At 42.5% G+C, this 25,633-nt stretch overlaps 1 pseudogene; it reads left to right on the top strand.

Annotated features, from left to right (window-relative positions):
• LOC110320276 overlaps nucleotides 1-25,633 on the top strand; it is a 32,635-nt pseudogene that overhangs the window by 4,166 nt on the left and 2,836 nt on the right.

The raw sequence follows: 25,633 nt of genomic DNA, 5'->3' as shown, positions 1-25,633 counted from the left end.
ATAATATTGGTTGACATCTCCTATGCTATGACTTCTCCCTATCCAGCAAAATGTTGTCTAGAGAGTGTTGTTAGCTCCTCTGCTGTGTGACAAACTGCTCTCACCCGGAAGAAGAGGCGGGTCTACTCAAACACAAGAGTTTGTTCCTCTCTGAATTTAATCCACTCACAATCCTTTACATATTTAAAGTAAAATGTAACTTCCCATTTATTTGTTGGCATTTCCTTTTGTTGGTTATGCATTTCATTGATAACTAGAGATAAGGAGTGATTTGAATTACCTGGGCAGGAAGCAGTGTATGATTTAAAAGGTAGCTCAAGATGGTGATTATCACCCTCTAGTATTGATGAAGGGATTGAGAAGTCAATGAAAGGGGGGCTAAATGGTCAGGAAAGTGGGAAGAAAACCAGAAAAGATTGATGGTGAGAAATCCACATGAGAAAAAAAGCCTTAGCATGGACCCAGGCTCCAAGTCAAATCTAAAATCTGCAGTCAACACTGAAAGATGAACTTTTCATCAACAACATGATAAAATGAGAGAAATATATAAATGATTGATCCATGGCAAAGAATAGCCTTTAGGTAAAATAGATATTTTGAAGGTGGGAACTTTAGGGGATAGTTTATTTAGAACCAGTGCATAGAATTGGTCCTATTTTGGGCAAGATCATAAATGTGAAAATTAAACTATAAACCTCATAAATTCCATTTGATGTTTCATCGTTTCTGCTCATCAGAATTAAAATGTGTTAAGGAGCAAGCAAGATGCTCAACTGTCTTTTCTATAAAATTGGCACAAGAAAAAATAATTTCAATCAGTAAATGTATCCTAGAACTAAAATTTTGCCACTGTTTCAAACGTTGGACATGATGTCATTAAACTATTGCTTATGTTTCTCAGCAATAGATAAAATTCTCTGCCGCAGTTTTGTGGCACCCTGTTAGTAATATCAACATCCTAAATCAAAATGCTAATGTGTTCATTAAAAGAAAATATTTTAGTGTGTTTATTTATCTCTATACACTAATATAATTCTCTAGTATAACTTTTTGTTAAAAGTAATCATATTTGAGTTCCATAAACTCTCACTGCAATGACATGTAATTAAATTATTGCCTTATTCCTTCAGCTATCATAAGCAACCCACTGCCAGTTTTTACTGAAACTGTAATTCATTCAAAATCAAAACAAACTTTTACATTATTCATCTTGTTTTGTATAAACTATTTGTCCCCTTAGCAGCAGACACAAACATTGGTAAAATTTTAAAAGTCAGTCTGTAGACTTTTGGGTCTGGAAATACCTTGAAAGTCCTTTTTCTTTTGAGTTAAGGAATATTTGACTTGAGAAAACTTTGAATGAAGTTAAATTTTGAATATATATATTAAATGTAGTGTTTATGTAATATTCTTTAGCATTTTTGTTCTTTTGTTGTCATGAAAGATCCAGTGAGCGCACGCGCGTGCGTGTGTGTGTGTGTGTGTGTGTGTGTGTGTGTGTGTGTTACGTGGAGGGGGATGTTAGGGGAGTTGTTTTACCGTTCTGGTGATCAAATCCAAAGTCTATCCTTTCTAAGCATGCATTTTACCACTGAGCTACACTTGAGTCTAGTAGCATGATATTTTTAGTTAGTTTTATTTTCTTTTAGAACCACCTCTATTTACAGACACTTTAAAAATGCACATACACTGAGGGTTTTGTGAAACATAGGAGCTAGAAATAAAATGTAAGGTTAAATAAGAAAACGTCAAGCCCTTCCCTTGAGAAGATGTGAGACTCTGGCAGGCTGCTCTGCATCTCTCTCAGGGTTGATTGTGCTCAGCTTCTTCTCCATTGCTGGTATAAAAATGACCTGTGAAGCCCTGATGCTTTTTCAATGTCATAGACTTGAAATTGAAGTAAAGGAGGTGAGTAGATGAACCACTAGTTATACGCAGTCCTTTCTCCAAGGGCATCCATTTTTATCTTCCTGTGGTAAGCCTCCTGCAGGAATCAATAGCCTGTCTTTACTAGCGTGGAAGGTAAAACTAAAGCAGTGGTCCTGAGCAGGATGGGAACCATAAAACAGGGTTGGGCATGAGATTCCCAGCAGTGGGAGACAGGTGCACCCACAAGTTGTGATTTTAAAAGCCTCCATTTTGAAAATTCGAATTTATTACATAAAAGAACTTGCTTCAAAAGCAGTAAGTCAATGATTTCATTAAGCAGAAGAAATGGGGCTACTGCAGTAGGTATTTTAAAAAATTAAGTAAAGTCTATAATTCTATTGCAGTTGGAAGTAGAAGAATCAGGAGTTCACGGTCATCTTGGGTTTTATAGCAAATTTTAGGCCATTGTGGGCTACATGACATCCTGCTTCAATAAATGAAAGGGAGGAAGGAAAGAAGGGATGAAGGGAGAGAGGGGGAGGGAGGGAGATGAAAGGAATAAAAGAAAGAAAGAAAGAAGGTAAGACAAGTTTGATGAAAAAACAAACCAATATTGTTTTTTGAAGCAAAAATAGATTAAATATTAAAACAAAAATGATGTGGCATATGGAAACTGATATATAAAACTTACAGCCCCAAACAATGGCAAAATGAAAGGACCTATTGCTAGGGTCTGCCTTATATTGTGTAGTTGAACTCCATTTGTTGGGACTCCAGAGAAAGAAAAGCACCAAAAAACTTCCGGTGGTGTGCTACAGTTTCTTGCCCCTTCTGCGGACTCAGGCTGATTGGGAGAATGATGTCCACTGAGACAGAAGCACTTGCTGAGATAGAAGCACATGCTGAGGGAAGACCCGTGGAGGACACATGACATTTGGAGGGCATAAATAGGACTTAACAACAGCTAGTGACCGAGGCTGAGCTAACCGAGAGAGGCATAGCCGAGAACTTTTCCTAGCGTTCCCGCTGGCCTTGAATGATTCATGGAATAACATCTGCTGCGTGTATACTGAAGATGTGTCCAACACATCTTCTCTGGTACTGTTGGAGATAACTATTGACTACATCAACATTGAAACAATAGAGCTGTACTACAATAATGAAGTCCAGGGAGGAGGGGTACAAGCGCCAACATACAATTATGAAACAACAACAACAACAACAACAAATAGCCATAGAAAAAGCATAGAGAACTAGGAAGGCAGTTGGGAGAGGCTATACAGGGCTTTGCATTTCATATGAAAGGGTGTGTCTTTTCTGAAGAGGACATCAATAGTGACTTAAACCATGGCCCCTGCAGCAGGCAAACGTAGAGGGTTACACTGCAGGCTTCACCCTGGCGTGTTAGAAAATGCAGATGTTGAGGAAGTGTGTATGCAACAGGAAGAACAGTAAATGAGACACTGGAAGCAGCTCATTGGCTTTCCTGGTTGCACAAAGCCCTGCATGTTTGTAAACTTGTGGTTAGGAAACGTAGTATCTCACTGTACTGTACCGGAAGTACCGCACCTCAACATCCGGCTTTTGCCCTGCTCATATCCCAGAGCTTTTCCTCAGGGCATGTGAAAGAAGAACCTTATCATAAACCTAAATAAATAACCAGGAGCCTACGCCCTCTGGTGGCTCTGTGGTTGGAACTGTAAGATATGGAGCAGAAAAAGAAAGAAAGAAAGAAAGAAAGAAAGAAAGAAAGAAAGAAAGAAAGAAAGAAAGAAAGAAAGAAAGAAAGAAAGAAAGAAAGAAAGAAAGAAAGAAAGAAAGAAAGAAAGAAAGATAGGGAAAGAAAAAATAAAGGAAGAAGTACCTTAGAATCAAGCCCCCATATACAGACTAGTAAGAGAAGCAGAGATGCTGATAATGATGATGCTGATAATGACCCAGCACCCGTCCTCTGCCTCCTCCTCCTCTCCCGCATCCTCTAACCTAAGTTTCCTGCTTTGCCAGTGAAGACAGTGGATGTCTGGGGACAGCCCTGTTGACAGCATCTCTGAACATCACATCCCTCCCCAGTGTGCAGCTCCTTGCTAGCCCCTCCCCACCCGCCACTGCACTCCCTAGGATCCTTGTCAGCTGCTCTTTCCTGTCAGTCATCTGTCAGTCTCCTCAGTGCACTACTGTTAATTGAATTTTGCTTTTGAAATTGCTGTATTCTGTGTACCACTGGCACAAAAATGCTTTTTCCACATGCATGGATATAATAGATTAGTTTCGAAAACTTTTGCCACCAACCCTCACTTTGAAAGTATTTAAAATCTACAGAAAGTTAAAGAAATACTAAAATTAATTGTATGCCTAATTAATCCAGCTGTCGGTCAACCTGATGTACTCTGTTAGCATTCCTGACCACCTCTGTTAGCCCCAAATAGGTCTCTCTGAAGTGCCTTGACTACATGGTCATGGTATCATTATTATACATAGAAACTTAACCAACACATTGGTTTGTTTTGTTAAAGATTTATTTATCTATTTCACTGTCACTGTCTTCAGACACACCAGGAGAAGGCATCAAATCCCATTACAGATGGTTGTGAGCCATCATGTGATTGCTGGGAATTGAACTCAGAACCTCTAGAAGAGCAGACGGTTTCCTTAACCACTGACCCATCTCTCCAGTCCCTAACACATTGTTTTAAACTTGGATACAACACTTAACTTTCTCTAACATATGCCCAAACATATCTTCTGTTTCACTTGGCTCTTATCTAGGATCGCACTGAGGACAATTTATCAATGAGTTGGTGGTCATAAAAGAGTCTGCTTTTGTGTTCATGCGAATGAAGATGGCCAGAGTGTGTATTGTGTAGGCCAGAAGATGGACCCATTTGTCCTTCTCAGGACATCCACCTTGGTTTGTGAGACACAGTCTTTCACTGGGACCTAACACTTGCCAAGCAGCCTAGGCTGGCTAGTCATTGAGCCTCAAGGACATCATTTCCACGCCTGTAGTCTCCATGTAGTGTTTTGATCTCTTTATCTCTTTTTTATTTTATATGTTTCTGCACTATATGAAGTCATCTCATTATCTACATAATAGTGTTTCCTCCATTGGAAGCAATATAGAGACGTTTCTAGTTTAACATAGGCTCTGAGTGTTGAACTCATGCAACCATGCTTACACTTCACCAACTGAGCCATATCCCAGAATTCTTTCCTCTTCTTTAATGTAGAAGAGTTTTCTTACCTTTTCTTTGACTTTGGATGACAATTTGGAAAGTTTGGTGTAGTGAAACGTATCCTATAATCTACACTTATCTTATTATTTCCTAATTATGGATTCAGGCTGAACGTTCTGGCAAGAGAATAACATAGGTAATATATGTTAATTTATATCACAGAGACTGGGGTGGGAGGAGGTAATACTTTGTTATCACTTGGTTATGATGGTGACCACTATCACCTTATTAAAAAATACAAGATTTTTAATCTTCTGTAATGAATGTGTTATCCGCAAGGTGGTATTTGGAAATGATGTGAATATCATATTTCCCCAGAAAAGCTTTACCCACTGTTAAAGGAGTCTCACCTATATTAATTAGTGGCTTCGAGTGATAATTTTTCTATTTATCTTTTCTACAGAATCTGTTAGCTGGCTTCCTTCCACAGAGCCGGTGAGGTGACACAGCAGGTAGCCCTCACCACACAAGCCTGACAGCCTGAGTCAGATCCTTAGAATCCACACACAGGGAAAAGGAGTGGACTGACTGTACCAAGTTGTTCTCTGGCCTTCACACATGCCACGGCACATGCTGTGGATACACATGCAGCAACACACACACACACACACACACACACACACACACACACACACTTACATACACTTACTAATGGGCTAAATAGGCTTAGCCATGATGGTGGTAATGGTGATAATGTAAGGAGAGGCCCCACTCTTTAGCTCACTTTGGCCTCAAACTCACCTTGTAGGCAAAGCTAGCCTCAAAATCACAGCAATCCTCCAGCCTCAGAATTACAGGTATGAGCTTCTACACCTAGCTATGATCATCTTTTATTCAATATGCTGTAATTCTTTTTCATCTTTGTTCTGGCCTCGAATTGCCCTAAGTTGGTCAGTAGGAATTCCTTAAAGATATGATCTTTCCAATCCTTTCCTTCAATAAAAAGAAATATATTATAGTCTCATATAGTTCCATGAGGAGCCTTGGTCCTACTACTGGAGATTTATATTTAAAAAAATCAAAATTTGGGAAACAGTTATGCTCCTTGCAGAAACATAATTTCTTCTAGTGCTCTGGTCTCTTTGCTGTGATACAACACCCCAACTAAAAGCAACTTACAGGAGAAAAGGGCTTGTTTCAGTTTAAAGGTTACTGCTGCCATATTCTCTGTCGGGATGGTGATAGATTCCTATCTCTCTGAAAATGGAGGCCTCAAGTAAGCCCTTTCTTTTATAAGTTGCCTTGGGCATGGTGGCTTTCTCACAGCAATGGAAAAGCAGTTAAGGTAGACTGTGCTGTGACTGTTAACTGATGGAGGACCTACCCCACCATGCACGGCACCTGGGCAGATGGTGCTGGGCTGCATAAGAAAGCCATTTAAGCATGAGGCCAGGTGAGCCATCAAACGGTCAAACCCAGAACTACACACCACTAGGCATGTGCTCTCTACTACCGAGCTATGCTCCCATCCCTAACATATTTTTATATCATAACTGTATGCTCACATTTGTGCTATTGTTACCAGTTTTAGTTCAGAGGTAAAAAAGACCAGCAGATATCTTCTGGTCAAATCACTTTAGATTGTCCTCTGCATCAAATGCTATTAGTGAATAAGTTGTGATTTGAATAGGGGGGAGGCTTGGCACTTAGTGTGAGTTTCTCTACATCCAAACACAGACTTCTCTCCCAGACCTCCCAATCTCTGAGGGTTCAACCCATTGAGACACCTGTCCCTTATCACAGCTAAGGCCACGTGTGAATGAACCTGTGTGCAGCTGCCATTCACCTCAGCTTACCCTGGCAGACCTGTATCTAAACCAAGTAGAGGTTTTTCCCTTGCCCTTCACTGGAGGTAGGGGTTTCAGGGGGACACACAATGTTGATGGGCCTGGGGGATACTGGGTCACCTGCCCTTGCTTTGTGATGCCTGGATCTGATCAGGCTTAATCCAGAATATACTTCTGTCCAGGTCCCTTTCTCAGTTCCTGCTTTTTTAAGACCAAAATTTGTATATTTTTTTAAATAAGCACATGCTTTCAGTCTCTCCTCTTTCTTGGGGGCTCTCAGTATCTGAACCACCAATCAAAGAACATACACAGGCTGGACCTAGGCCTCACCACACATATGTAGCAGATGTGCAGCTTGGTCTTCATGTAGGTCCTAAACAACTGGAGTGGGGGCTATCCCCACAGCTGTTTTGTCCATGGGATATGGTCTTCTAGCTGGGCTGCCTTGTCTGGATTCAGTGGGAGAGGAGGCAACTAGACTCACAGAGACTTGAAGTTCCAGGATGGGGGGATACCCAGGTGAGGCCCCACTCACTCAGAGAAGAAAAAAGGGGAGGGGGAACGGGGAAGGAGGGAAGGATTGTGGGAGGTGGTGACCGGGAGTGGGGCAGTGAGTAGAATGTAAAACAAACAAGTAAACAAAATTAAAATAAATTTAAAATAATGATAATAATAATAATAATAATAATAGAAAATAAGCACACACTTCCCTTCTCCCTTCTTTCTTATATAAAGGTTTTCATTTTATCATTATCCAGCTATTATTTGTATTCCATGTATTTCCTAGGACATGCTGGTATTGTAGATTGCCACCCTTAATCGGGTGACTGACAGATTATCAACTATACTGTAGTCGGGCCTCATGCTATTACATAAGAACAAAGCCAGGGTTTTCCCAAGGAGATGAAATCCTGCTTTCATACTGCAGCATTAATGATCCTTCTGGAGTTCCCAGCTGCAAGCCTACTTGGGGATTTCAAACGTATCTGCTCACAGCTGCATGAACTAAATTCTCTCTCTCAAAAAAAAAATTCTTGTTTATGTATTTATCTGTCAATCAACTGTCTGATGAAGATAGAAAGAAATATGTGGCCATATGCACATTTATAGACAGACATTCCTACATTAATAAACCCATGTACAATGATCTGTGTCTCTCTGTAGATCCATTTAGTAAGTTTACTTTTGAAGAGCCATCCTGTAGTTGCTGTCAAGATGAGTATGATATAGACTCTGTTTCTCTGCAGAAGCCTGGCTGACACCTGGAGTTTGAGGAGCAGGAAGAAGGCCAGCATTACTGCAGCACAGTGGAGGGAAGGGAGGGAAGGGGTGGGATGTTGGGACCACCCTATACAGGATAGACAGATCGGGGAGGGGAAACGTCAGCTTGTCTTCTGTAGTCACACAAAGCAAGAATCTACAGAAGAGATTACAGAAGAGCTAAATACGGAAAGAAATCAAACCTTCACTAAAAATTAGACCAATCTTTCTTAACCTTCCTAATGCTTTGGCCCTTTAACACAGTCCCTCATGTTGTGATGACCCCTGACCATAAAATCATTTCATTATTAGTTCATAACTGTATTTTTAACTGCTATGAATAATAATGTAGATATCTGTGTTTTCCTATAGTCTTAGGCAACCCCTGTGAAAGGGTCATTTGACCCCCAAAAGGGTCACAACCTACAGGTTGAGAAATTCTGAACTAGACTGTTTCTGTCCTATGAGATTAACAAATATTCCAAAGACTGAGTAACATACACGAGCACTCTCAGTCTCTGAGGAAGGATAAGCGGGCATAACTCCCAACAAGGGAAAATGGAGAACATCTATAAAAACCACATATGCATTTAAATCAAGAATTCCCAGCCCAAGGAATTAATCCTAAAGATGCAAAACTATGAAAGAAAAAAAAAACCCACAACAGATAATTCTGTGGAGCATTATTTGTAATGGCAAAATACTAGAAGCAGATCTGAATGCCCACCACAGATGGTGAGTTAATATAAACTATAGTACATGCATGTAACACACACATGAAGCAGATGAAAAATAAAACAGAGGAGGAGGAAGCAAGGAACCGAAGGAGGACAATGATGTTGAGAGCATCTTTGGGTGCTGCTGTGATGTGATCAGGGCCAGTACTCACACTGCATGACTCACAACTGCCTATAACTCAGCTCCAGAGGGGATCCAGTACATCTGGTCTCTGCATTGTGAATGGCATCCGCATTCACATGCACATACCTCATGCACATGCATAATTTAAAACAAAGCAGATCTTTTAGGAATTACATTTCCGAATAAGGCTTTAGCCTGGGTCTGGAGATGGCTCAGTGCCTTAAGAGCACGGGTTGCTCTCGCAGAGACTTGGATTTGTTTCTCAGCATCTATATTGTGGCTTACAACCGTCAGTAACTTAGTTCCAGGGGATTAGATGCCTTTTTCCGGCCTGCACAGACACCAGAAGTGAACACGAGATGTAAGCATGCATGTGGGCAGAATACTTACACACATAAAATAAAAAGAAAAATATGAAAATAATAACAATAAATAAACTTCAAAAAAAATGAGTCTGTGTATCAGGCAGCGACTATTAAGCTCCTATGACCACAACAGATACTGTTTGAGGTTCAGGAGCTACAGAAACGGAACAGAGCAATAGTCCCCGCTCCCATTTAACACCACTCCAAAACTCAGCCATAAGCGGTAAATAAATGTAGAAAGAGAGACAGCCTTGTGGTAAGAACAGCTTTTTAGGAAAGAAGATTCTGAATGCTGAAACCCACTCGGACTTCAATCCTACCCTCTCTCCCTCACACAGCACGAAGGGAGACAAGGGGAGAGAGTCTCCACCTAGTGGTGGCTAAAAGGCTGACAAGGCAAATGTTCTGCGTTTCTCAAAGAGAGTAGTGCAAACACTTCCCAACCTTTGGGAAGCCACGTCTGCATCAGTTTGCCATGCTCCAGAGCACAAAGACCCCTGAGTCCAGAGATACACGGCTTTGTTCTGTTTAGCAGATAAAAAAAAAAAATCTGAATGATAGATGATGAGAAGCAGGGACCAGAGAGTGGAACATTTCAGGCCAGGGGACAGGAGAAGCTGGAGCAAACACACTGGGAGGAAGTGATGGTTCCACCTGTCAGCTTGACGAGGCTGGAGTGCAGCATTTAGTCAAGCATTAGCCCTGGAGCTGTATAAATTAGATACCAAATCTTCTATAATTTTGAATTAGAGATGAGTTAAAACAGTATTTTACATTATCTACGACCCTAAAATGTTATGACCTCAGTGATTTTTACGGATAACAAAGTTCCATGTATTTCTGTCTTGTGACCTGAATTAATAATTGAAGAAACTATTAAATTTCAGGTGGAGTTTGGGAAAAATAAGTGTAATTATTTCCCACCTAAATTTATGATTCCCCTATAAAAAATTCCAATTCCCAAACCATAAAGAGGTATGATTATTATGTGTCAATTTAAGCATACTTAAGTATTAAACACAAACAAAGGAATTCTGGCTTGTACAAACACTTGTGATGACATCAGGCTGCAGATTTCAGCATCCTTTCTTATGGTCATCTTAATCTGTGAAGTGTGTGATTGAACCTAAGGGTTTCTTTACTTGAATGTTTAATGTGACAGGCACCCAGCCTTGTAGGCAAAATGTTTTCTGGCACTGTGTAAAGGTTGTCCTTGTGGTATTCAAATACTGATTCCCCTACCAGTAGCAGTGAGTTTTTGCTACACTGTTTTGGGCTCCCATCTCACCTCCCCAGTTGCTATTTGGATCTGCGCATGGAAGATATACACATACCAGCTCATTTTTAACCTGCCTTACTGGCTCAATGGCTGGGTTCTTCTAAGCCTCCCACAGCTAGCATTCCCCTTTAGTCCTAGCTCAAGACCTCTAAATTTTCCCTCAGTTTAGTTGTCTAGTTTCCTTCTCTGAACCCCATTCATCTTCCTGCCCACACCATTTCGGGCTGCCCTTCTATGGGACACTTTCCCTTTCTGCCTACATTTTGGCAGATCTCCCCTACAGCTCTGAGTCTGTTCCATCTCTCTCCTCCAAGTGTCTCGATTCTCCTCCTCTTCCTCCTCTCTCTTAGCCTGTGGAAACCTGGAAGACCCGCCTCTTTCTTTCTACCCAACCACTAGTGGCTGGCATCTTTATTGATTGATCAAGAGCCAGTCAGGGACAAGGACCTTCAGTGTCAACATTCCCAGATTCCCGATTAAAGCAAAGAAGCGTCAGAACCACTCCTCTACATCTACCTTCATATCTCGTTTCAATCCGGACATGGCATTATAAATGCTTATATTAATAATCTCCTGTCTCAAGTTTGTGTAAACAACTCTTACCATTTACTCTCTGCCTTGCCAATAAAAGCTGATCACCCAATGTTTGGGCAAAAGAGAGAACAGTGTGGAAGCGTGGAAGCTTCGACCTGCTGGGGCAGGGGAGAGAGAGAGAGAGAGAGAGAGAGAGAGAGAGAGAGAGAGAGAGAGAGAGAAAGAGAGAGAGAGAGAGAGGTAGATATCAGCCAGGAGGATGGAGGGGTTAAAGCCATGAGGAAGGGGTCCAGAGAAACACACCTGAACCCCAAAGAGCCAGACCAATCATGAGAAGCAAGTATACTGGGGTCATGTCTGGGAGGTAGCCAGATTAGCATAGGAAGTGCAGCTTGAAATAAATCTTAGTTTCTCTATGAGGTTACTAGAGACTAGCATAAGGTCAATAGATATAGTCACCAGACTTATTTGTAAGCTACTACTTACATGTATATTAAAAATAATCCTTTTTTTTTTTATACACAGCCTCATTCTCTGCTCTGCTGGAATTTAGAATCCAAGTCAGTGACATGAGTGCATAGAGAAGAGCAAAAACGTGAATATAAAACCTAGCCAACTGTGGTCTTGCAGAGGATGGAGTAGCAGGGTGCCTATAGGAGCTGTGTGGTTCTCATGCACAGTGGGTGCGCTTTGCAGAAGCAGTTCTGGGTGAGCGCAAGGCAAGAACGCCCACTGAAGAATAGAGTCATGTGGGGGCTGTAGAGTTGGCTTGGTGGTTAAGGCACTGGTTGCTCTTCCAGAGGACGTGGGTTCAAATCTCACCATTCACATGGTGGCTCATGACCACTTGTAAGTCCAGTTCCATAAGCCTCTTCTGCACTTGAGAGGTACTGTACCCAGGTAGTTCACAGACACTCATGCTCATAAAATAAAAACAAATGTCTTCTTTAAAAAAAAAAAAAGAACTATATCCTTTACCTGTCAGATTCAACTACTGATAGGTCTGAAGAGAAAGCAAAGACCTTAATCACCCAGTGCCTTCTCCTTGGCATATGTGCTAGCATGATGCTTTTGGATTTACACTCTTACCATCCTTATGGAGAGGAATACCACAGCTCTGTCCTGTAGGACTGGTTTCCAGACTAGGCTTCCTCTCTCAGGGGGAATCAGAACTTCGGGGACTGCCTTCTGATCTCAGACAAATAATACATGGAGAGGCTGTTGTACCATAATAGGCAGGCTGTCTGTTTCTGCTTGTTCTTTAGGGCCTTTCTCTGTGAATGACCCCTGTCTAGTCTACTTCAGACATGGATAAAGGTGACCCAGTCTACCTCTCCATTTGAGAATTGGGTAGATAAAGCTCATGTTCTTCCAGTAAGTACGACCTGCAGGTGAGTCAACTGGTAATCATACAAATCTAGCCCAGAAGAATCACTCAGTTATCATCAGATTCATAAGCTAAACAAGGTATTGTTTAAAGTCAATAGATAGCATATTTTTGTGTGGGGAATTTTCTTCCTTACTTAAGCCTTAATTAGTTTTGTTCTCCATGACACAATAGTCAAATGAAATGTAATTGGTATAGCTATGCACCTTACCCTGCTAAGCCCCAGAATTAGATCTTATTATTAATCAAGCATGTTGGCCAGTGATTGTTTTGCAGTGGTCATGTTGTTCTCTTCCTAAGGAAAGATGTCAAAGGGATCCTGTAAAACATTTCTCTCTAGACAGGATGCATGAGAAAAAATAGCCACATGTTCATTACACTCAGACACCAGCATATGGAGTCTGGAAGTCTCCTGTGCCCAGTCCACAGGAGAAGAAGTTGTTCTGTTAGTCAAAGCTTACATTCTTTTGAAAAGATGGAAAAAAGAAAGTGGTAGGGGAAGGGCCTTCACTATTCCCCATAACTCTCTCTCCTGAGCCATCACCGTACTTATCGGTAGATTTCTCTCTCCACAGTCGTGTCAAGCATTCTGGCACCCAAAGGGGATTTTCTCGATCCTATAGAAAGATGCACACTGCTCCCCGTGTCCATACTAAAACCTGATCAGGGCCTTTCCATTCTCCAGTAAGGATGTCCTTCCATAGGACAGACACAGATTTAGCAACATGTGGAGAGCAATGACGATCCGCAGCACAACAGCCATCAACATCCAAATTTTAAAATTTAAGAATAATTTATCTTTGGGGGACTTACTCCCATCCCCCCTTTTTGTTTAATTAAAGCATATTTTAAAGTCGCATTTGCTCTTTCCACAATGCCTTGTCCCTGGTGATTGTAGCGCAGGCCATGAACCAAGTGTCGAAAACAGTGGATGTTGCCTTAATTAACCCTACATTTTCCAATTGTTGAACTGCTTGGACCACATACTGGCTATCCAAAATCAAATTAAAGGCCTCCTTAGTTTCTAGGAACACTTGTAGGACAGCATGTAATTCTATTGCTTGTGCAGATTGAGAAGGGAACAGATGAACTCATGGGGCACCTCCTTCCACATCTACCCCACAAGGATATGGGTATATATGCATCCCTGTGGTTACCAAATCTGTATTTCGGGTGATTAGGACAATCTCTTTTAAAATGCCCAGCCTGGTCACAGGAAAACTTTTCTAACTCGGCAGCATCCAAACTGCCAACAGCTGCACCAACAGCACTCTTACTTTCATTTTTGAAGCAATCTCCTCACTTTTAATTTCGTCCCTATATGTGAATTCTAAATTTGTCCCATAACCTGGGAACTTAGTTTTGTCCCTATACCAGGATCCTCTTCGTCCCTCCACTGGGGAGCCTCTTCCTAGTGATAGATTAATTCTTATTTCTTCACTTAACTTGTCCCTATACCGGGAGCCTAACTCTGAACCTCGCTTAATTTCGTCCCTGTGCCGGGAGTCTAACTTGGAACCTCACTTCCTCGCTTAACTTTGTCCCTGTGCCAGGAACTTTAACTCTGTCCCGTAACCCAGGAGCTTAATTTCGTCCATCCACCGGGGAGCCTCTTCCTAGCACTAGATTAATTTTTACTTTTTTACTTTTAACTTTGTCCCTATACTGGGAATCTCTTCGTCCCTCCACCGGGGAGCCTTTTCCTAGTGCTAGATTAATTCTTACCACAGAACTGCCCCTTAGCTCCTTTTTCTTGTTCCAGCTCTTGCACAAGTTCCAAAGTTTCTGCCTTCTTGGCCAACAATGCTTGCTGCCTAAATTCTTCCTCTTCTTTCTTTCTTCTTTCATCTTAGCCAACAGAACAGCTTCTAATTCCACGAGTTCCGAAGTTTCTGCCTTTCCTTTTTCTAACTTCTTCCTCTTCTTTCTTCTTCGCCAACCGAACAGCTTCTAATCTTCCTGTTCCCTTCACCTGGCTTCTGCTTTTTCTTTCTTTTCTGCTTCTTTCTTGGCCTTTTCTTCTTTTCTTCTTCTTTCTTCACCAGATGCCCTGTTCAGCTTCCTCACACGGGGCACCAGATGCCTTTTCTTCTTTTCTTCCCCATACGGGCCACCAGATGCCACAAACCCCAAACTCCGACCGGCAGAGACAGGAAAAAAAACAACACACACACCAAGGCTGGTTTTCAAGCAGCTTCTTTCTCAAACAGCTTTCTTCAACTGAACTTCTTCAACTGCTTTCTCCAACTGCTTTCTTCATCTGAACTCCCTTCCAAAACAGCTCTTTCAAAACCAGCCTTCTCCTCCCTCCCCCCTAGGGCATATCCTGTTTTCATCAGTCCTCTGAGCTCCTTCAAAACAACATCCCCCCCTCCCCTGGCACATCCTGTTTTCATCAGTCCTCTGACCTAATCCCTTCCCCTTCTCCTGGATCCGGTCAGAGTTCAGCCAGGGAGGCCAGTGAGTCATCAGGTGGACAGCACAGGATCAGCAGGCTCAGGTTAAACAGGGATCACGGCTTCCCACACCTATGGGGTATTTTCTTGATTAATGATTGACGTATGAGGGCTCAGCTCACTGTGGGTGGTGCCACCACTGCCTGTACAAGTGATCCAGCAGGCAGTGTCCCTCTATAACCTACACTTCAGCTTCTGCCTCCAGCTTCCTGTGTTAAGTTCCTGCCCTGACTTCCTACAGTGATGGACTATATGCTATAAGCTAAATAAACCCTTCCTCTCCAAGTTGCTCTCACTCACCCTGTTATTGCAGCAATAGAAACCAAACTAAGACAAGCAATCGGCAAAACGCAGTCATTGACCTCTAGGACTTGATGCTCTCAAGACGACCACCGTAAGGCAGAGTGTCATAGGCTTCCCACGTGTCTCAGTGATGCTATGTTAAGAACTCGTGTGTTTGAAACCTTGGTCTCTGTCTGGTAGTGCTGTGAGAATGTCGTAGAACCTTTAGGGGGCAGGGTATCACTGAGAGAGAGCCTTAATGTTTTATAGCCCCACCAACTTCATATTCACTCTTGTTGCTTCTTGAGTGTGGATGCAGGAGGCCGGCCTCCTGCCCCAGCCGATAGGCTTTCCCCACATCTTCCCTGTCACAGAACCTTGAACTCTGAGCCACAATAATCCTTTTTCTGTCTTAAGTTCCTTTGATGAGCTATTTCATCAAAGCAACACAAGAAGTAAGTAACTGATAGACCCCATTTAAAAACGATTATTCTTTCAATATCAAAGAGGAATTCTAAATCTGTTAGGTAAACCTATCTGTGAAATAGGGGCTTCAAAACTCCCTAACAGTAGTATACGACTATGTCAGATGACCCCTTGGCATCTCTTCAGGGGGTTATTGCTTTATTTTCACTCTGGTTAATTCTAAAAGCCTGGCCTTGGGCAGGTTTATATTTCAAGGGCAATATGATAATTTAATATTCGTGATTAATCACACATGCGCACAAGTCACAAGTTATGTTAAGGCATTAGAAATAAATACGTATCTTAGGCTAAGAACTGACTCTGGATCTCTCGTCTTCCACATTCAGTTTTATAAAATTCACTGATGGGGGATGGGCATGGCAGCCTTGTTTAGCTTCCCCGTCCCCCCCAGTTGGTGGGGAAATGGAAGAGAAGGGACCACTGACTGTACTGAGAGAGCTTTTGTGGATACCATAATAGGGATGAGGCCTGGAGAGATCTCACTTTGGAATCTGAAGTCTGAACTGCGCCGCGGGTTCTTTCTCTTAGCCCCAGAGTCTTTTCTCTGGTAATTATGCTCTGCACACGAGGGATCCGAGCACCTCCCCGCCTCTGTTGTTATTTTAGCTGTTTTCCACAAACATTCTCTGTTTGTGGTTGTTTTTTTTAATAGCTGCTCTCATGCTGTGTGCATTGTGTATGCTACAAGAAATGCTCTTGCTGCATCTTCTCACAGTGTGATACATCTCTGTGCCCTTGGTTTCCCGCAATGATTTCTTTCTAAGTCTCAGGCATCTTCCGTTTCAGTCGCACGGGTTATAGCTCTCAATGCTCCACTGAAGTGGGAGCCAGATACATTCACACGGGGCAAATAGGTGAGGACCTGAGCATGCGCACATCGCCTTGGAATGGTGCTGATGACCAAGAAAGAGGATTCTCATCAAGAACCTACAGTCCAGCAGCGAACGTCTACCTTGTAAGGTGCTCAGAGGCGCTGCACATGCCACACACTAAGTGGTACCTAACGTTATTATGAAGTTACAGGAACATATCAACAACAGACCACCATAGCAACTAAATGAAAAATGCCAGACCTCAACAATTCTGTAGGCCAGATTTTTTTTCCTTCTCCTTAAGTCCTTACTGCCTGCTTCACTGGAAGAGTATTTGGTTTTGTTTGTGTTTTGAGACAGCATCTCAGTATGTAGGCTTGGCTAGCCTGGCACTTACTATGTAAACCTGACTGGCTTTAAACTTGCGGAGATCTACTTGCCTCTGCCTACTGAGTTCTTGAATTTTTTTTTTTTTTTTTTTTTAAAAATGCATGCACCACCTAACTTGGCCCATAGAAAAGTATTTGGAATTCAGCAAAATACAGAGTCAGAAGCTATATTAGCAAAATGAAACCTCAAAGTTATGCAGTGAAATGCTGGAAATTGTGGGGAACAGAGTATGTGAACTCTTAACTGGATGCGTGTTGTTGACATGACCAAAGCCTCAGACACATTAGAAACTGAAAATACCTTCTCGATCTCTCCCTGCCCCCACCCGCCTTCGAGGCTGGGAGGGGTGACAAAGCCTTCCTCCTCTCTGAGTGCAAATGTTGACAGAGTGTGCAGAAAACGCCCATTATAGCCCTCTCCCCCAGATACTTACATCCTGGAGACTAGTCCCTTATAGAGTCCTCCTCCCAAGATTAGCTAACCCTGTCTCCTTGATGCATACTAACCTTCCAAGGAGCCATGGCTTCTCCAGCAGAGGACAGAGACCTCATACTCTCAGATTTTCTGTGTGTCTGTCTTTATGCACTTGAAGCCAGACTAATCCTAAGGCCGTGCAAGGACTTGGCAAGTAACACTGGAAGTATTGGATCTGTATGTCTTGGCACTAATTCACTCTGATGGATTTGAAACACCTAACGTGTTATGCAGCAACTCCTAGCTGGAATTCACAAAGGCCTCCAGGTTGAAGTTGGGTCCAAACAAAACACAGGAAAATCATCTCTGCAACCATTTACTACGGAGATCAGCTCTGGTATTCCAGTGTTTTTCATTATACAACATGTCAAGTCTGGTATCGGGAGCAAAAGGTAAGATTAGCTGGGGAGGTGGAATTAGCTGCTTGTCCTCAGCAATTATGCAAGTTGGATATTTAAGCACTATCCAGATTTAATGTTTGAATATGAAGGAGCCTACAGGGTCAGAACAGAGTTGCATGAATTCGGGTCACACAGAGATGGGGGCCGAACGGTTACAGCTCCCAGCTTTTAGTTAAACCAGTCTTCATGAGAGTGACAAGTGGCTTGGAGAACAGTGTAGAAAGCATGCGTCTGTGGAAAAACCTATAAAAGAGACACTTTGCTTTCTCCCAGCACGACAGCTGGCCACTTAAACAGGTTAAAACAATTATACTTTGTCATACCCAACGATGCCATTTATTTAAAATATTATTAAAAATCAGATCTTGGGCTGGAGAGATGGCTCAGTGGGTAAGAGCACCCGACTGCTCTTCCGAAGGTCCGGAGTTCAAATCCCAGCAACCACATGGTGGCTCACAACCATCCGTAACAAGATCTGACTCCCTCTTCTGGAGTGTCTGAAGACAGCTACAGTGTACTTAAATATAATAAATAAATAAATTTAAAAAAAACCAGATCTATGCCAAGGATGATATTGGCTGGGGGTGGGGTAAGGGGTAGGGGGTGGAGCGCCTCCTTGAAAGTAAACTTTTTGAAAGCAGATCTGAATCAATACCACCACCCTTATGCTACTTTATGACCCAAGTGATAGGTAGTCTGTATCGTATCTGAACATTTTATCTGCCTAATTTAAAAACTTGAAAATTGAAGTTTTCTAAAGGAAAATGAGATGTTTCCCAGATACAGAGTTCCAAGTGAGTTTGAACCGACTTACTAAAATCATAAGGGTGTGACACCAAAGAAAGTGATCATAAAAATGTCTCCCAGGACGACACATCTCTGGATGTCACCCCAGGCACAGTAGGTACAAGGTCACATAGGGACCTTGTCACATGGGGAGCTGCTCAGCTATTGAACACTGCACAGAAGAACAAATGAGGTCAGAACAATGTTTTGTGAAACCCAAAGTTAGCAAAACAGAAGAGAGAGAGAGTGTGTGTGAGCGTGTGTGTGTGTGTGTGTGTGTGTGTGTATGTGTGAGTGTGTGTGTCGGGGGGGTAACTAGGCTCTGCCCACCTGCCCATACCTTGAAGCACAGTACCATGTCATCAACGGTGAGCATTTCTCCATGGTTTCTTGCTTCAAGTTTTTCCCTTGAGTTCTTATTTAAAGAGAGGACCTGTGACCTGGAAGTGCAAGCTAAACAAATTCTTTCCTCCCCTCAGTGGCTTTAGTCAGAATATTTTATCACAGCAGAAGAACAAAATATAAAAACTTGGTTAGGAATGCATCATGAGAATGATGGCAAAAGCACTGACTACTGAAATGATTTACAGATCAAAACAGAAAGAGAAGTATGTAGAAGCAAGCCGGGGGTCTACAGAGGGTATAGCGCAGGAAAGCCTTCAGTCTGGTGCAGAAGATGGCGAAGGAAAGGAGATTAGATAGGCAGAGTTTTGAACTGTGGTGGGTTCCTGGGTACTTGGCCAAGCTGACAGGGAGTCGCCAGGCCTATATTCTATTAGAGAATTTTGTTAGAGTTTAAAAGGGAGACACTCAGGGTACTTGCTAATGAAAGTTACTGTTTTGGAAGAAAGCATGTTAATATTCTCTTCATGGTCAGTCACTTGCTATGCTGCTGGGGCTGCCATAGTGAGCGTGTAATGAATCTAAATTTTGCAAGTCTGGTTCACTTGGAAGGGTCCCCACTGAATGCTCTGAGAACGTTGGCGTGGAGAGACTTGTTAATTAATCTCTAGTCTGTTCTAACATGGGACTAAAATGGATGTGTATGCAGAGACCCCAGGGCCTTGGAAGACAGAATGTAAGTGAGGGTAGTGTGAACTTAGTCAAATGAAATTACAGCACCTCTGAGGATCTGGAATTAGCCAGGTTAGGTAGGGAGACAGAGGGTAGGGCAAGAAGCAAGCTGTGAGAGAGCTGGATAATGGGATAACTTATTTCTGTGAGCTCACTTGTGTTTAATAACCATTATTACATGTGTAATTTTGGATATTGATCCCAGAATATCATGCGTGTTGAGTGAGCTCATTCGTCTAATGAGCCACATGCCCAGCCAACAGATGTGCTAATGTAGGAATTAATAGTATCATTATGATACCAGGGATACTGGGGTCCCCCCTTAGGGTTCCTAAAAGAATCTGAGGAGGGACTTCAAAGGGAAGCTTGAAGATAATTCCGTTAGAGTTTAAAAGAAAACAATCGGGCCAGGCAAGCTTGTTGGTCTCCTGTCTCCTGGGGGTAGGGGTGGGGGTGGGGGAGGGACATCTGCCACCCGCCTTAGAGGACAGAGGGAGTAGGAGGTGAGCAGGGTTCATACAACCATGAGTATGACGGGTGAACTTCTGGAGACCATTACAGTGGGTCAATTCTACTTTATCATTCCAGGTACTGTTTTATTATGACATGATAAAACAGTACCTAATTATCATGTTGGGAAACTGGAGCTGGACTTGTGTCCTGGGTTATGCAGCTCTGCACAAGGACATTCTTCAGACAAGGTCAGGCAGAGAAAGGGAAGCCCCGCTGAGAAAGGGAGTCCTCCCTTTGATACTGACCTCAGAGAGCCATCCAGCCATGCTCCCCCCCCCCAACCTTAACAGCAGGGTTCTCCAACACAAGCTGAGAATCTCAACAGCTTCACAGAAAGGAGAAGAGAGAAGTAACACAGCTATGCTATTTTGAGTGACGCTAGCATGGAGGTCAGCCATATAGCAGGCTAGAAGGGGATCTTTAGAGAAAGAGTAAGGAAATCCAAATACTAGAAAGAAAAAAAAAACATACTTCAGCTCTGGTCAGCATCCAAAAGAATCACAGAAAAGGAAAACTTTTTGAGTCAGGATGAAGGGAAATGAAATTTAAGGCCTGTGATTCATGTAACTTAAGTCAAATAAGTCCAGAGAAAAAAGTTGTGGGCTTGGAAGCCTGAGGTGGAGAACACAGTGAGACAGGCCTGGACACGCCCAGGCAGGCCTTTGTTCAAAACATTCCTGACGTAGTTTGGAGTCAGTTAACCAGGTGGTCTGCTAACTTACGCTTACCACTCTGCAAATGTGTTGGCATTCAAACGGACCAATCATGTGTAATGGCGCCAATTCTTGCTAGCCCCTCCCCCTCCCCCTATAAAAACCCCTAGCTTTCCAGCCACGTGGTCGGAGCCTCTACCTCCTGCGTGAGGTCCGCATCGGCCCGGAGCTCCGCCATTAAACTACCACGTGTTTTTACATCAAGACGGTTTATTCATGGTTTTGGGGCATCGCCTTCTCGAGACTAAAGTGGGGAGGGCTCCCCACGAAAGTCTTACAACGACTCAGAAATATGGGCAGACTCAACACAACCTTGTGGTAGCCTGGAGGGTACCGTGCTGGGGGGTGGGGATTCTGAGAAGGAAGAGTATATTACTTCATTCAAAGAGTAGCTATTTCTCCCATCTCTTTAGCATGGCTTAAATGAACCCACTTTCTTAGGGGCGGACCCTTAGCCAGGTCATTGGGTTCTATGTATTCTTCTGTTTGACCCATAGGCTGGGTTTTGTTTTATTTGGTGTATTTAGGGCTGATTTGAAAGTCACAAACTAGGACAGACTGACTTCAGGACTCCTGGTAATCCTTCTGCCTCAGCTTCCCAGGCTCTGGGATTACAGACAAGGACCACCATACCTGGATAGAAAGTTTGCATTCCTTTCTTTAGCATCTGTCTCTCACTCTGCAGTTGACATGTTAATCTTTAGCATCTGCCTCTCACTGTGCAGTTGACATGTAATTTTTAGAAAGTCCCTGCTGCTCTCTTTCTTGTGGCTTTCTCCTCCTGCTAAAGGAGCTTGCTCACCTCCAAAGCTTCATTCTTTGACAGCTCCCAAGCCAAGTCATTTACTGAATTTCTTTTCTGAGTTCGATGTCTCTGTTTTTAAGAGCGGACATTTCCCCATTGAGGTCCACAGTACACACTGGGCTCCCTGCCCTCGCTTGCCCTCTGTCCTGTGTTCTCCACGTTTCCTTCAACGCCATGATCATCCCAGTGACCTGGGCCCAGCCTCTTCTGCCTATGCCTCACACTTTGTTCCAATGCTGTTGCTCCCCCTTCCCTGGAGCCACTAACATCACTTTGGTCCTTGTCCCCAGTCTCTCATCACTTCTGATGTTTTCCCAGCTCTTACTTCTTGCATTGGTGAAAGCACTTCCTACCACCAGCAGTGTACCACACAACAGTTCAGGTTTCTTTCTGCTCACTTAAAATCTCACAATGAAGCTCATACCATTTGTGCTTCAGGATAAACCATGAGGATTCCAGTTTAATCGTGTGGGGAGCAGATGAAGTTCTGAATGAGTGTGTGTTGTTGACATGAGCACCTCAGGACCATGGGGATGGCAATGCCTTCCTCAGGTCAGGCTCGGGGGAAATGACAAGACCTTCTTCTTGTCCATGCAGAAAATGTTGACTGTGGTCCTCTCCTTCAGGATATTTACAGCCGATGATTGCTCTCCTTCCAAGATGAGCTAACCCTGACTCCTTGGTCACAAGCTGAGTTTCCAGGTTATTGTTGGTAATGTGTCTCCATCAGAGTACATGGCTCACCCAAGGCCAGCTTTTCTCTATATGTGTCTGTTGCTTCTTCATTTCCTGTCACCCCATTTAGGGCAACCCCTAAGCTGATCAGACTGTAGCGGTTTTGTACAAGAGCACCCACACATTTACAGTTTGAAAGTTTAACGACAAGGGGAACATTACCTAGCCACAAAGTAAGCCCATAAAGGATTTGTGTTAATGGCAAAGAGACAAACCTAAACATGGAAAACGTGGCAGTGTCCAGGCAGACGTGGTGCTGGAGGTATGAACTGATCTGAAGGCAACCAAGAGGAGGAGATTGTCTTCTGCAGGCAGCCAGGAAGAGACTGAAATCTGTGTAGAGCCTGAGTATTGTAGTAAATATTTAATATTAATCAGGAATTTCTACCCCACCTTAGATCACTCAGTTCCCAGATTAAAGACACAAAACTTTTGTATTTGTCGTAAGTCATAAAAGCACCAGAACTGGGCAGATATCTACCCCCATGCTATGTCGTCTGCTTCCCTGGCAATAACCCTGAGATTTGACTCGCCATGTTCTTCCCAGGCCACATTTACTCTGATTGGACATTCCTCATGGCCAGTTCTCATAATCCCTTACTCCATGGTGTCATCTCCTCTCTCAACCTTCTCTCTCTCTCTCTCTCTCTCTCTCTCTCTCTCTCTCTCTCTCTTCCTCCTCATGGTCCTCCTCAAACCCCAAGCCTGAAAACTGAAACCCCACTACTGCTCTTCTGCCCAGCTATAGGCTATAGGTATTTTTATTCAACCAACAGCTTTAAATTAAGGGGAAAGGTCACATACCACCCGGCAGTATTAGCATTACAATATATAGCAAAAGACCAAACCTCACACTTGACCATAGAGACCTCACTTGGCACACTTGCTCCAAGGCCATACCTACTTCAACAAGGCCATATCTCTTAACAGCCACTCCCTACAGTCAAGCACTGAAACACATGAATCTATGGAGACCAAACCTATTCACACTACCACGCTGAGTGAAGGGTTTATAGAAACATTTGCAACTTTCTGTAAATCTTAAATAATTTCAATATTAAAACCTTGAAAACAGCTAAACCCTGCAATATCAGGCTAAATGACAAATTGCTTTTAGAGCATCCAGTGATCACTATTATCGGCCTAGTGAAAAATGTAACTAAGGCACATAGAACATTTCTGTCTACTCACCCTTTCTAGTCTGTATTAGTGACCTCCTTGTTAGAGGTCACCCTGACAGCCTTGTAGAGAATTAAGTCTAGCAGATTTCCAATTGTCTTTTATTAGTAACAATGACAATAGAAATGAAATAAACCACCTTATAACTGTTTTTCTGAGAGTTTTCTTACTGTAGTGCATGTGTAGTTTACCCTTCTCCTTGACAAATTTGTTAATCACTGTCATATGTGAGCCATCGTAGCATATGGTATCCTAACGGGTAATGGAAAATTGATCTTCATACTCTACGCAATATTGGGAAAGATATCAAATACTGTATTTTCTAGGTAAATATTGCAAGAAATTAAATTTTGGTTCTCAGCACTTATTCTAAAAGCTTAAAGGGTTTCAAAAATGATATGGATTCTTGCATATGTAAATATGTGTATGACTGAATATAGATGTGTTTAATTTTCTGGGAATTCATAAGAAAAAACTGGCTGTCATTAGTCAACAGAATAATATTTGGGAAACTGTTCAAATTGGCCATCTTGCTCCTGTTTAAATCTTCCAGACAAGCCACTCCCTGTTGTGAACAGATGGCTCTCTTCCAGATTGCCGCAAGCTCACTGTATAAGGGAACTGTTCTGCTGCACACACAGGATTTGAGTTTTCAAGGCATTCTTTGTGTGTGGCATACACAGAGGTGGTATTGTTCCTGAGCATCAGAAAGACGATAAGAAGCCACTTTTAAGGCACCACGTGTGAGAGAGATCTCTCTTTCTCCTGGCATTGTGTTATTTTGATTGTCCTTAGAATGGCAAGATATGTGATGCTCTTGATGAGTAGTACAAAGGCCATGAGCTAAGAGCAAACCTCAGTGTGCACCGTTGGGAGGAACGAGTTTCCTGCAGGTGACACACTTCAGCTTTGAGGTTGGCTGGGACAGAAGCATGGTACTGTCTAATTAAGGATGAGAGAGCCGCCTCTGCCAGCAGCACCCGAGAGGCTACATCTGCAGACGGGGCACTTCTCATGCATCTATAATTGAAGCTTTTCATGACTGAAATTGAAGCTTCAAAGCTTGGCAGTCCACAAAATGATTCCAAACGTGCAAAAATACTGCTCCCCCCCACCCCCCTCCCGGTTTTAAAACAAAAGAACAGGCTAGGAACTAGCCTGTTCTTTTGGGATTCAAAGTTTCCTCTACAAACTGTGTGATTTACAGAAATCATTTAACTTCTAAGAGCAGGGTTTGACAAAGCTTTTTTTTTTTTTTTTTTTTTTTTTGTATATATAAGGATCCAGTTAGTAAATACCTTCTGCATCATGGGACTGTGGCAACTACTTATCTATGCTATTGTAATATGAGAAAAGCCATGGGCAATATTTACCCAAGCAGACATGGATGTCTTCCAATAAAGCTGCATCAGTGAAAACTTGAATTTGAGCTTCACATAGTTGTTGCTTCATGAAGTATTACTCTATTTTGATTTTCTCCTTAACCATTTAAAAATGTGAAAACCATCCTTAGCTTTCAGGCTGCATGGGAACAGAAGATAAACCAACTCTAACGGTCACTGCTGTGGTACCTCAATACCATCATCTGGAAACAGACTTGAACAGCCTCCTTCTCTTACGTCATGAGGTAATCAGTGAGAAAGTATTGCAAGATGCTGCTCAGGGCCCGTATGGTGCCACACGACAATACATTTTTACCAGGTGTATTTTATCATCCCAAATCATAGCTTCCCTTTTGTTTACAGAATCAGGCACCTATCCGTGACTGTGCAACACAAAAAATACGTTTTTTGAATTGACGTCAAGGATCAGTATTATTGCTTTTAACATGTGTTATGCACAGCCAACACTTAGCAGAACAGATTGTTAATAGAAAATGAGTAAAGTCGTGGTGGGTCAGACAATACTCTGTGGAAGCAAATGTCCACTATTTTTTCTTTTTCTTTTTCTTT

Source organism: Mus pahari, chromosome 4, assembly GCF_900095145.1.
Source record: "Mus pahari chromosome 4, PAHARI_EIJ_v1.1, whole genome shotgun sequence".
NCBI lineage: Eukaryota > Metazoa > Chordata > Mammalia > Rodentia > Muridae > Mus > Mus pahari.
The sequence above is the reverse complement of the archived record's forward strand: the minus strand, read 5'-3'. Positions and strand labels throughout refer to the sequence as shown.